The 12,810-nt window shown below is 41.0% G+C and overlaps 1 protein-coding gene across 1 annotated transcript in view; it reads left to right on the forward strand.

The window, feature by feature from the left end:
* Positions 1-12,810, forward strand: part of LOC136878791 (aldo-keto reductase family 1 member B1) — a 132,784-nt gene that overhangs the window by 159 nt on the left and 119,815 nt on the right. The window lies entirely within an intron of this gene.

Consider the following 12,810-nt stretch of genomic DNA (forward strand, 5'->3'; position numbering starts at 1 on the left):
AACATTATATCACTCTCTTCCGTATTTAAAGAATTTTTTAGAGCATAGACATCACACCACGAATCCGAATGATTTTGCTGCTTTCGGAAATTTGTCAGGTTGTTTGACAAAGATTTTGACGAATATTATTTACAGTACAGTGCAATGACTACGGAGGAAATCGTATTCGGCCAGTACAAAACGAAATGACTGATATGAATCAGAGAGTACCGTAATAGTTTTATAAGGTAAAGAATAAACCGAAAAAAGGAGGTAAAGTCGATATTCAATTTCAAAACCTACTTTTATCCTATTTGAGAAACAGGATGATTGTCCCAGCAATTGATTAACTGTGCTTTACAGGTTCTCAAAGAATGCTGTGATGTGAAAATAGTAGCTACACTTCCGACTAAAATCACTGAACATTTCTTTACTTCATTGCATTACTTCCCCTCATTAGGGGGCTGGCTCTGTTAGTATAGGGGCCGATGACCTAGATGTTGGGCCCCTTTAAGCAACAAACATCAAAATCAATTATTAAAGAATTTTTTAGAGCATAGACTTCACACCACGAATCCGAATGATTTTGCTGCTTTCGGAAATTTGTCAGGTTGTCTGACAAAGATTTTGACGAATATTATTTACAGTACAGTGCAATGACTGCGGAGGAAATAGTATTCGGCCAGTAACAAAATAATAATAATAATAATATATTTTAATAAAATATAAGTTACTATAATCGACTGTTCTACTAAAAAGTATATTCTACCTTACCTGCACACATAGTCGTAATTCGGGGGTGGCAGTTGCTACCCCAGTATTTTGAAGGAAACCAAATTTTCGTGCCGCCTCTGTGGTGTAGCGTGATTAGCTGCCACCCCCGGAGGTCCGGGTTCGCTTCCCGGCTCTGCCACGAAATTTGAAAAGTGGTACGAGGGCTGGAACGGGGTTCACTCAGCCTCGGGAGGTCAACTGAGTAGAGGTGGGCTCGATTCCCACCTCAGCCATCCTCGAAGTGGTTTTCCGTGGTTTCCCACTTCACCTCCAGGCGAATGCCGGGATGGTACCTAACTTAAGGCCACGGCCGCTTCCTTCCCTCATCCTTGTATCGCTTCCAATCTTCCCATCTCTCTACAAGGCCCCTGTTCACCATAGCAGGTGAGGCCGCCTGGGCGAGGTACTGGTCATACTCCCCAGTTGTATCCCCCGACCAAGAGTCTGAAGCTCCAGGACACTGCCCTTGAGGCGGTAGAGGTGGGATCCCTCGCTGAGTCCGAGGGAAAAGCCGAACCTGCAGGGTAAACAGATGATGATGACGATTTTCGTAATATTACAGACGTACAAATACATATTCTACAAGTACGTTTTTCGTTACTCTGTTTAATTTGCCGGCGTTTAAAAACGTACTGCAGGAACACGATCGCCCATATCTTTTTAGGCTTTTTGGCTATCAAAAAGAAACTTTTTTTGTTTGCTATTTGCTTTACGTCGCATCAACACAGATACGTCTTATGGCGACGATGGGACAGGAAAGGCCTAGGAATGGGAAGGAAGCGGCCGTGGCATTAATTAACGTACAGCCACAGCATTTGCCTGGTGTGAAAATGGGAAACCACGGAAAACCATCTTCAGGGCTGCCGACAGTGGGATTCGAACCCACTATCTCCCGGATGCGAGTTCACAGCTGCGCGCCCCTAATCGCACGGCCAACTCGTCCGGTAATGAAACAAAATGATCGTTGCAAAATTTGCAATTTTACCTTCCTCTATCATTCTAATTAAAATGTCGCTAATTCAGCGACCTGTGAGACGAATTTTTCATGCTTGCCGGCGTTTAAAAACGTACTGCAGGAACACGATCGCCCATATCTTTTTAGGCTTTTTGGCTATCAAAAGTAGTACTGATGTTGCCAGTAACTAAAGACTTGAATTCAAATCAAAAAAGAAGACTTCATTTTGTGTAAAAATACGATGTGACCATATTATGTAAAATAAAGAAAAGGTTTGGTCTTTGTCCATGTTGTCTGCTTGATTTTTACGTTTACGGATAAAAACAGGCTAGTTAACAAATACATTTGAATTAGGACTACTTTTTCATTTTGTGTGAATGTTCTTTACTTTACAGAAGTTTGGTTATCAAATTAAAGTGATTAATATAGAATATTCAAGGAAAGATAGAAGATATAAGCAATAATTTTGTGGTCGCAAATTGCTCTCAAAAGGGCGGAGCCATGGACTCCCTGGTGATCATTGCCCCCACCCCCATCAAAATCCTCAAATTACGCCAATGCCTGCACATAAACAGTATACAGCTTTTCGCGCTGAAGCAGGAACCTAATCTTCAGTACTTCGGGTTCTTTTATCCAAATTATTTATTGTCATCAACGATGGGCGAATAGACTTTTTTTTCTTATTTATTTGAACCTAAAGGAGACAAGAGGTGGGAGTTGTATTTTCAAAGTAAGCTGTCTCTCAACTGAGTTCAGAACAAAGACAGAATCGTTTGCTTCTCAGCCTGCTGACAGTGAGGTTTTATGGAACATGAACTTCTCTCGGTGTATCCGTCCATCCTCTAACTTCTCTTTAAATGTCCGCCCATTCTCTTTTACTAACATTTTCCTGAGCTCTTGATTACTACGGCATGTTGTTAAGTGTGATTTAGAATTAGACGAACTACATTTTTTTTTTTTTTTTTACAAATTGCTGTACGTCACACCGACACAGATATAACTTACGGCGACAATGGAATAGGAAAGGCCTAGGAGTTGGAAGGAATCAGCCGTGGCCTTATTATTATTATTATTATTATTATTATTATTATTATTATTATTATTATTATTATTACTATTATTATTATTATTATTATTATTATTTTGTTATTTGTTTTACGTCGCACCGACACAGATAGGTCTTATGGCGATGATGGGACAGGAAAGGCCTAGGAATGGGAAGGAAGTGGCCGTGGCCTTAATTGAGGTTCAGGCCCAGCATTTGCCTGGTGTGAAAATGGGAAACCACGGAAAGTCATCTCCGGGGCTGCCGACAGTGGGGTTCGAACCCACTATCTCCCGGCGACCCTAACCGCACGGCCAACTCGCTCGGTAGGCGAACTACCTAAGTGTACTTGTCTCTCATATTTATTTTATATTTCGCTTTACTTTGATATCCACTTGTGTACGTTAGCGAACTTCACTTCGCAGTTGAGAAAGTAAACAGTTATCATCTGCAATCTTGAAGCATTCGGATTTACCGACGTGGCTTCGTGTCAAGGCGCCCGTAGTTCGAATACCGACCAATGCATCTGGGATTTTGGAAATGAAAATTCACGTACCCGTGGTTGGGTTTTCACTTAAAACGGGAGATTCCATGGCTGTGATGATGTCAACATGCTTGTGTTTACTTTACTTAAATTACTACTGCCATTTCAGTGGCACAATCAGTTTCTTTAGTCGTTGTCCATATGTTAATGTGACAACTCAGTCACTGACTTGTGGCATGTTTAAGACCTCCTGCTGAATAAAAATCGACGTTCCGGCGTCTCATAAAATATAATAGCTATCAAATATTATCATCATTTCTTTCTTTCTTTTTTTCTTTCTTTCTTACTTAACCCGTTTACCCTCCAGGGTTGAATTTTCCCTCGGACTCTGCGAGGAATCCCATCTCTACCACTTCAAGGGCAGTGTCCTGGAGCGTGAGACGTTGGCTCGGGGATACAACTGGGAAGGAGGAGCAGTACCTCGCTCAGGTGGCCTCACCTGCTATGCTGGGAAGATTGGATGGGATAGACAAGAAAAAGGGAAGGAAGCGGCCGTGGCCTTAAGTTAGGCACCATACCGGCATTTGCCTGGAGAAGTAGGTAACCACGGAAAAACACTTCGAGGATGACTGAGGTGGGAATCGAACCCCTCTCTATTCAGTCGGTCTCCCGAGGCTGAGTGGACCCCGTTCCAGCCACGTACTACTTTTCAAACTTCGTAGCAGAGTCGCCAATCGAACCCGGACCTCCGGGGGTGGCAGCTGATCACCGTAATCATTACACCGCAGAGGCGGATTCTTCTTATTCTTGTTATTATTATTGCCCGGCCTGTAGTGTACGGGTAGCATTCCTACTTCAGCCGGAGTTCTCGTGTTCACTCCGAGGCTTTTAATCCTGAATTATTAACCTGCTTAGTGTTGCGGTCAGCGCTTATTTCTTCCGTCTTCAGAGACACAGGTTCTATTCGAGACCCTTTCAGAGATTTAAGATTGGCTAGAGGGCTGGTTGGGGTAGAGCCATCTAACCGTAGAAGAAGAAAGTTTTTGAGAGTTTAAAAGTTCAAGTCCGTTGGCATAAATGACCGTAAAGAAACTGCGCAGTTTAAATAGTCGAGGAAGGTGGGTACCCCTGGTACAATTATTATTATTATTATTATTATTATTATTATTATTATTATTATTATTATTATTATTATTTATTGTCATTTCATTACAAATATGTTTAACCACTCAATCAATCAATACTGATCTGCATTTAGGGCAGTCGCCCAGGTGGCAGATTCCCTATCTGTTGCTTTCCTAGCCTTTTCCTAAATGATTTCAAAGAAACTGGAAATTTATTGAACATCTCCCTTGGTAAGTTATTCCAATCCCTAACTCCCCTTCCTATAAATGAATATTTGCCCCAGTTTGTCCTCTTGAATTCCAACTTTATCTTCATATTGTGATCTTTCCTACTTTTATAAACGCCATTCAAACTTATTCGTCTACTAATGTCATTCCACGCCATCTCTCCGCTGACAGCTCGGAACATACCACTTAGTCGAGCAGCTCTTCTTCTTTCTCTCAATTCTTCCCAACCCAAACATTGCAACATTTTTGTAACGCTACTCTTTTGTCGGAAATCACCCAGAACAAATCGAGCTGCTTTTCTTTGGATTTTTTCCAGTTCTTGAATCAGGTAATCCTGGTGAGGGTCCCATACACTGGAACCATACTCTAGTTGGGGTCTTACCAGAGACTTATATGCACTCTCCTTTACATCCTTACTACAACCCCTAAACACCCTCATAACCATGTGCAGAGATCTGTACCCTTTATTTACAATCCCATTTATGTGATTACCCCAATGAAGATTATTCCTTATATTAACACCTAGATACTTACAATGATCCCCAAAAGGAACTTTCACTCCATCAACGCAGTAATTAAAACTGAGAGGACTTTTCCTATTTGTGAAACTCACAACCTGACTTTTAACCCCGTTTATCAACATACCATTGCCCGCTGTCCATCTCACAACATTTTCGAGGTCACGTTGCAGTTGCTCACAATCTTGTAACTTATTTATCACTCTATAGAGAATAACATCATCCGCAAAAAGACTTACCTCCGATTCCACTCCTTTACTCATATCATTTATATATATAAGAAAACATAAAGGTCCGATAATACTGCCTTGAGGAATTCCCCTCTTAATTATTACAGGGTCAGATAAAGCTTCACCTACTCTAATTCTCTGAGATCTATTTTCTAGAAATATAGCAACCCATTCAGTCACTCTTTTGTCTAGTCCAATTGCACTCATTTTTGCCAGTAGTCTCCCATGATCCACCCTATCAAATGCTTTAGACAGGTCAATCGCGATACAGTCCATTTGACCTCCAGAATCCAAGATATCTGCTATATCTTGCTGGAATCCTACAAGTTGAGCTTCAGTGGAATAACCTTTCCTAAAACCGAATTGCCTTCTATCGAACCAGTTATTAATTTCACAAACATGTCTAATATAATCAGAAAGAATGCCTTCCCAAAGCTTACATACAATGCATGTCAAACTTACTGGCCTGTAATTTTCAGCTTTATGTCTATCACCCTTTCCTTTACACACAGGGGCTACTATAGCAACTCTCCATTCATCTGGTATAGCTCCTCCGACCAAACAATAATCAGATAAGTTCTTCAGATATGGTACTATATCCCAACCCATTGTCTTTAGTATATCTCCAGAAATCTGATCAATTCCAGCCGCTTTTCTAGTTTTCAACTTTTGTATCTTATTGTAAATGTCATTGTTATCATATGTAAATTTTATTACTTCTTTGGCCTTAGTCTCCTCCTCTATCTCGACATCATCCTTGTAATCAACAATCTTTACATACTGCTGACTGAATACTTCTGCCTTTTGAAGATCCTCACATACACACTCCCCTTGTTCATTAATTATTCCTGGAATGTCCTTCTTGGAACCTGTTTCTGCTTTAAAATACCTATACATACCCTTCCATTTTTCACTAAAATTTGTATGACTGCCAATTATGCTTGCCATCATGTTATCCTTAGCTGCCTTCTTTGCTAGATTCAATTTTCTAGTAAGTTCCTTCAATTTCTCCTTACTTCCACAGCCATTTCTAACTCTATTTCTTTCCAGTCTGCACCTCCTTCTTAGTCTCTTTATTTCTCTATTATAATAAGGTGGGTTTTACCATTCCTTACCACCCTTAAAGGTACAAACCTTTTTTCGCATTCCTCAACAATTTCTTTAAAGCCATCCCAGAGTCTGTTTACATTTCTATTTACCGTTTTCCACCGATCATAGTTACTTTTTAGAAACTGCCTCATGCCTGCTTTATCAGCCATATGGTACTGCCTAACAGTCCTACTTTTAAGACCTTCATTTCTATCACATTTATTTTGAACTACGACAAAAGCAGCTTCATGATCACTAATACCATCTATTACTTCAGTTTCCCTATAGAGCTCATCTGGTTTTATCAGCACGACATCCAGGATATTTTTCCCTCTGGTTGGTTCCATCACTTTCTGAATCAGCTGTCCTTCCCATATTAACTTATTTGCCATTTGTTGGTCATGCTTCCTGTCGTTCGCATTTCCTTCCCAATTGACATCTGGCAAATTCAGATCTCCCGCTACAATCACATTTCTTTCCATGTCGTTTCCCACATAGCTGACTATCTTATCAAATAATTCCGAATCCGCGTCAGTGCTACCCTTTCCTGATCTGTACACTCCAAATATATCAAGTTGCCTATTATCTTTAGAAATGAGCCTTACACCTAGAATTTCATGTGTCTCATCTTTAACTTTTTCGTAGCTTACAAATTCTTCTTTCACCAGAATGAATACTCCCCCTCCCACCATTCCTATCCTATCTCTACGATACACACTCCAGTGCCTTGAGAAAATCTCTGCATCCATTATATCATTTCTCAGCCATGATTCAACTCCTATTACAATATATGGTAAATATATATCTATTAAATTACTTAATTCTATTCCTTTCTTTACAATACTTCTACAGTTCAACACTAACAATTTTATGTCATCCCTACTTGATTTCCAGTTCCCTGTTCCCTTATCACCGCTCCCTAGGCCATCCCGTTTCCCTGAATGTACCCCCCTATTACCCTTCCAAACAAATTTCCTAACTTATACGTACAACTGCGGTTTAAATGAAGGCCATCCAAGCGCAGAACCCTATCTCCTACCCACCCATTAGGATCCAGAAATTTCACTCCCAGCTCCCCACATACCCACTCCATAGTCTCATTTAAATCCCCAATCACCCTCCAGTCAGTATCCCTCCTACACAATATTCCACTAATAACAATCTCCGCTTTCTTAAACTTCACCCGTGCTGCATTTACCAGATCCCACACTCAATCAGTTAAATTCTTTTATAACAGCCTAACTGCATGCTCCTGTCATTTTATACCGTTTTTAAGGGCGTATAGGTAACGTAAGGCACAGTCAACAGGATACCACATTCCAGCTTATGTACGTAACTTGAGATAAAAGTTCAATGCTCTATCACTATCATCGTCATCATCCTTTGGTGACCATTAGCGCCCACTTACTTGCATTTTCGAAGAATTATGAATGATTATTATTTTTGTCATCATCATCATCATCATCAAAGTTTAAGGGATCCTTTGGTGACCACTGGTGCCCACTTACTTGCATTTTCGGAACATTATTATTATTATTATTATTATTATTATTATTATTATTATTATTATTATTCACGTGAAGTATATAAAGAATCAGGTAATTACAACTGACGGACAACTAAGAAGTTAATAATAATTAATAAAATCAATAGAAGAGATAAAAACGAATATTGCAACTGTCATGGAGGGTGGAGGTATTTCGTTGTATTTCTCCTTAAAAACAATAATCACCACCACTGGCCAGTTTGTTTCATGTTGGCATATCCAAGATGAAACTACGACAGCTTGGTGAAAGTAAGAAACTTGTTCTAGTCCATACCAGAGGAAACAGTGCATTGTAAACAATATATAGTATCAAAGGTGGATACAGCATATAATTAATTTACAATTAGAAATGAGGGGGGGGGGGGGGGAGGAGGGGATAACTAGTGTACGGACAAGAAAAGGTGCCCGGGTTTGGGATTTTGTTGGATATAGCGGGACGGGGTATATAGTTACATTAAAACTGAAAAAAAAAAAAAAAAAAAAAAAAGGTACAAAATCGTGAATTTTTGATGCTTGCTCTCTGAGCTAATTTCGACACAGAGGTAAAGGTTGACAGTTTACCAACTTAAGTGCGGTAATAATAGATTTTTGAAATTTTGATTCAATGCTAAACAATAAAGCTTTCACCAAAGGAACAATATTACACATGTATTACAATTAAATAGAAGTTCGACGTGATTATACGATTAAAAATCATTTAGTATTTGACTACACACTGAGAAACTGTATGTATGTTTAGTCATCAGCCTGAAGACTGGTTGGATCCTCAACAGTCCCGCCATGAGCTGTTATAGATGGCCTAGGCATCACTGAAGAGGCGTACTAGGGAAATGAGGAGTGAGGTAGTTTCCCGTTGCTTTCCTCACCGAGCCAGAAGTTGCTATTACATATCAGTCTGCCAAGCCCACTGAAATGCATGCACCAACCGACCCTATGAGCAACAGTTTCATACCATTAATAGCAGGGACTGGCTGCGTAAGGAATGGCATTACTAGCATCGCTCATACCTCAGTCACTTTCATTTTGTCAAAGCCAAGGATAAGACAGAGACAGATCAATGAAAGTAACAAAATTGCTCTAGCCCATACCAGAAGACTTAGTGCAGTGTAAACACTAGGTTCCGCCAGCAAAGGCATACTAAGAAACTAACAGACACTAAAGAGACTGCCAGGCTGATGAATTCGCGCGGCAAGCGGATGTATACACCCCTGCTACTCTTCCTCACAGCACATGCAAAGTGTCCACTACTTGCTGTGGCGCTATACAAATCGGTTAGCAGCGATGAACAACATTTTTTTGCGTATTTCCATTAATAATTTTGTTAATATCCGCCTCTGTAGTGTAGTGGTTAGCGTGATTAGCTGCCACCCCTGGAGGCCCGGGTTCGATTCCCGACTCTACCATGAAATTTGAAAAGTGGTACGAGGGCTGAAACGGGATCTACTCAGCATCGGGAGGTCAACTGAGTAAAGGTGGGTTCGATTCCCACCTCAGCCATCCTCGAGGTGGTTTTACGTAGTTTCCCCACTTCTCCTCCAGGCAAATGCCGGGATGGTACCTAACTTAGGGCCACGGCCTCTTCCTTCCCTACCGAGCTCGATAGCTGCAGTCGCTTAAGTGCGGCCAGTATCCAGTAATCGGTAGATAGTGGGTTCGAGCCCCACTGTCCGTGGTTTCCCATTTTCACACCAGGCAAATGCCGGGGCTGTACCTTAATTAAGGCCACGGCCGCTTCCTTCCCATTCCTTGGCCTTTCCTGTCCCATCGTCGCCATAAGACCTATCTGTGTCGGTGCGACGTAAAGCAAATAGAAAAAATCTTCCTTCCCTCTTACTTGTCTATCCTTTCCAATCTTCTCATCCCCCACCACAAAACCCCTGTCCCCTGGTTCTACTTCCTAGCTGTGTTCTCCCGACTCAAAGTCTCACGCTCGAGGACACTGCCCTTGAGGCGGTAGAGGTGGGATCCGTCGCTGAGTCCGAGGGAAAAACCGACCCTGGAGGGTAAACAGATTAAGAAAGAAAGAAAGAAAGAAAGAAAGAAAGAAAGAAAATAATTTTGTTAATGATTATAGAGAATAAAGGAAATAATCATCTGATAAGACAACAGGGCTTGTACAGATTGCTTGTCTTAATAATTCCTAGTTTCAGCCAGCTAAAATGGAATAAAAATGTAATGTTTATTTAGTCCACAAAGTGGAGGGGCGGTTCAACCCCCACACCCCCCAATCGCCGTCACTGCAGTGGTCCACAAGTTGTGTGTGTGTTTTTTTTAAAAATTTGTTTCTCGTCGCACCGACACTCATATAGGTCTTATGGCAACGATAGGAAAGGAGTAGGAATGGGGAGGAAATGGCCGTGGCCTTAATTGAGGTACATTCCCAGCAATTGCCTGTTGTGGAAATAGGAAACCACGGGAAACCATCTTCAGGGCTGCTGACAGTGGGGTTCGAACTCACTCTCTCCCGGGTGCAAGCTCACAGCCGCGCGCCCCTAACTGCTCGGCCAACTCGTCTTGTGGTCCACAAAGTTGGGTAGCGTGTGGGCGCAGGGAGGAATGCTAGGGACGCAGCTATGATCTGATCCTTCATTCACATTTAAATGTTGCTAATTACTATATTTTTATGTTGTGTATGGCAATATTAGCGCCATTCATAAGTTTTCATATATTAAAAACCAAAACAAAAAACTTTCGAATTGAATTAAACAACGTAGATGCGAACTAATGAAGAACTAATAAGCAACAAAGTTTCTTAAGTGGAAGTTAACCAGTTTGTTCATCTCCAGATTACCGTACATTTCCGAGTTAGCTGTAATATTAAATCTTCGATACCTTTGAATAATACAAGTTTAGTTTTGCGGTGAGTGGAAGTTCTGAATTTACTTTTTTTTTTTCTTTGACAAATGCTTAACTTTGATTCATAAACATACATTCGGGTGCCTTTTCTGAAGCCGCGTGATTTTGCACGTGAAAATCTCAATCCCGTGGCCTTTCGGATGGGAAGCTAGCAACAAAGCAACTGCGATACCATACCTCCCATTTTATTATTATTATTATTATTATTATTATTATTATTATTATTATTATTATTATTATTATTATTTGCATCAATTTAGGAAGGCTCGGCTTGTGCCGGTAACATAATGGGCTGACTCCGCCTAAGCAAGGAGTCACCCTCTTGATTATGAAACTACAGGTACATATATGTACAAATATTTACAACAGAAATAATTACAACATATACATTTATACAATAAATACAAACAACTTCAGACTTCTTATGTCCCCGTTTTGGGAATCTGTTCTTCAGTATTACTGGAACTGCGACCTGGAACTTCATGCTGTTTGGCGTGAGTCAGAGGAAAAGTCGTTCCTAGGAACTTTCTCACAATGTGGCAGGTGCTCAGGAGGGTGGCTTTCTGTAGTTCTACGTATGTGTGATGATGCAGGTTTAATGCGGCCAGAGAGCTGTGCAAGCATTTTGGAATAACACCGGTACATGATATTACTATTGGAACTGTGGTGACTGATTCTAGTTTCCACAGGCGTTGTATTTCTATTGCCAGTTCTGTGTATTTTGATATCTTTGTGGCTATTGTTGTTTGCAGATTGGAGGTATTTGGATAAGCAATTTCTATAAGGGATGCGGATCTTTTTGATTTATCAATTAGAATAATATCTGGCCTATTGTTGCTGAGCGTGACATCGGTTATGACTTCTCGGTCCCATAGTAGTTTATATGAAGAGTTTTCGAGAATGGGTGGAGGTGTATATTTCCAATATGCAGTTGATGACTGAAGAAATCCACATTTTACAGAAAGTTTCAGGTGAATGATTTTTGCTACTTGATCATGTCGGTGCTTATAATCGGTGTTGGCCAAGTGTGGGCAACCAGAGATGACGTGCTGTATGCTCTCTGTAGTTCTGGAACAGCGGCGGCAGTTGTCTGAGACAACTGTTGGATCCTTCATGATAAATCTACGGTAGTTCCGTGTAGCAATTACTTGATCTTGGATGGCCAGAACAAATCCTTCTGTTTCTGGGAAAAGACCGGAATAGGTCAGCCAAGCGTGCGACGCAGATTTGTCGATATGAGGTTGATCCAGTTCATGGGGGTATTTCCCGTGCAGAGGTTTTTGCTTCCACATGGCCATATTCATCTCTTTTGTAGGTGGGGTAGAAACAGGCATTTCTGGCGACGACAGATTGAGAGGTGTATAGTTTATATCGGCTCTGCAAACAGCATGATGAAGACACGATGTATCAGATCTCGAGTGGAAATATTCTCGTAGACTTGATATCAGATTGCTATGTAAATTGACAATGGATAAGAAGCCCCTACCACCTTCTGATCTCGGGAGTGTAAGACGTTCGGTTGCAGATTTAGGATGGTGCATATGGTACCGGGTGAGTGAAACTGCTGTTTTCGTTTGTAACTGCTGAAGTTCTGTTTGGGTCCAATTTATGATACCAAAGGAGTATGTGAGCAGTGGTACGGCGTACGTATTGACTGCTTTGGTAAGATGTTTAGCTGTCATTTTTGATGATAGTACCTTGTTGAGACGCGTTATATATTGCTGCGTGACATTTCTCTTGATGTCGGGGTGTTTCATACGAGTGCTCTGATGAAAACCGAGGTATTTGTACATTTCTTCTTCCTCCAGCTGTTGTATGGATTCGTCGCTTAAACTCAAAGATGTCCCTTGTGCTGAGTAGGATCCTCTGATGACAGTTTGGGTTCTGCATTTGTCCAATCCAAACCGCATGCCTATATCTGAAGAAAACGTCTTGGTAATTGAGAAGAGATGTTGGAGATGGGGTTTGGTAGAGGCATACAG

This window comes from Anabrus simplex, chromosome 8, assembly GCF_040414725.1.
Source record: "Anabrus simplex isolate iqAnaSimp1 chromosome 8, ASM4041472v1, whole genome shotgun sequence".
NCBI lineage: Eukaryota > Metazoa > Arthropoda > Insecta > Orthoptera > Tettigoniidae > Anabrus > Anabrus simplex.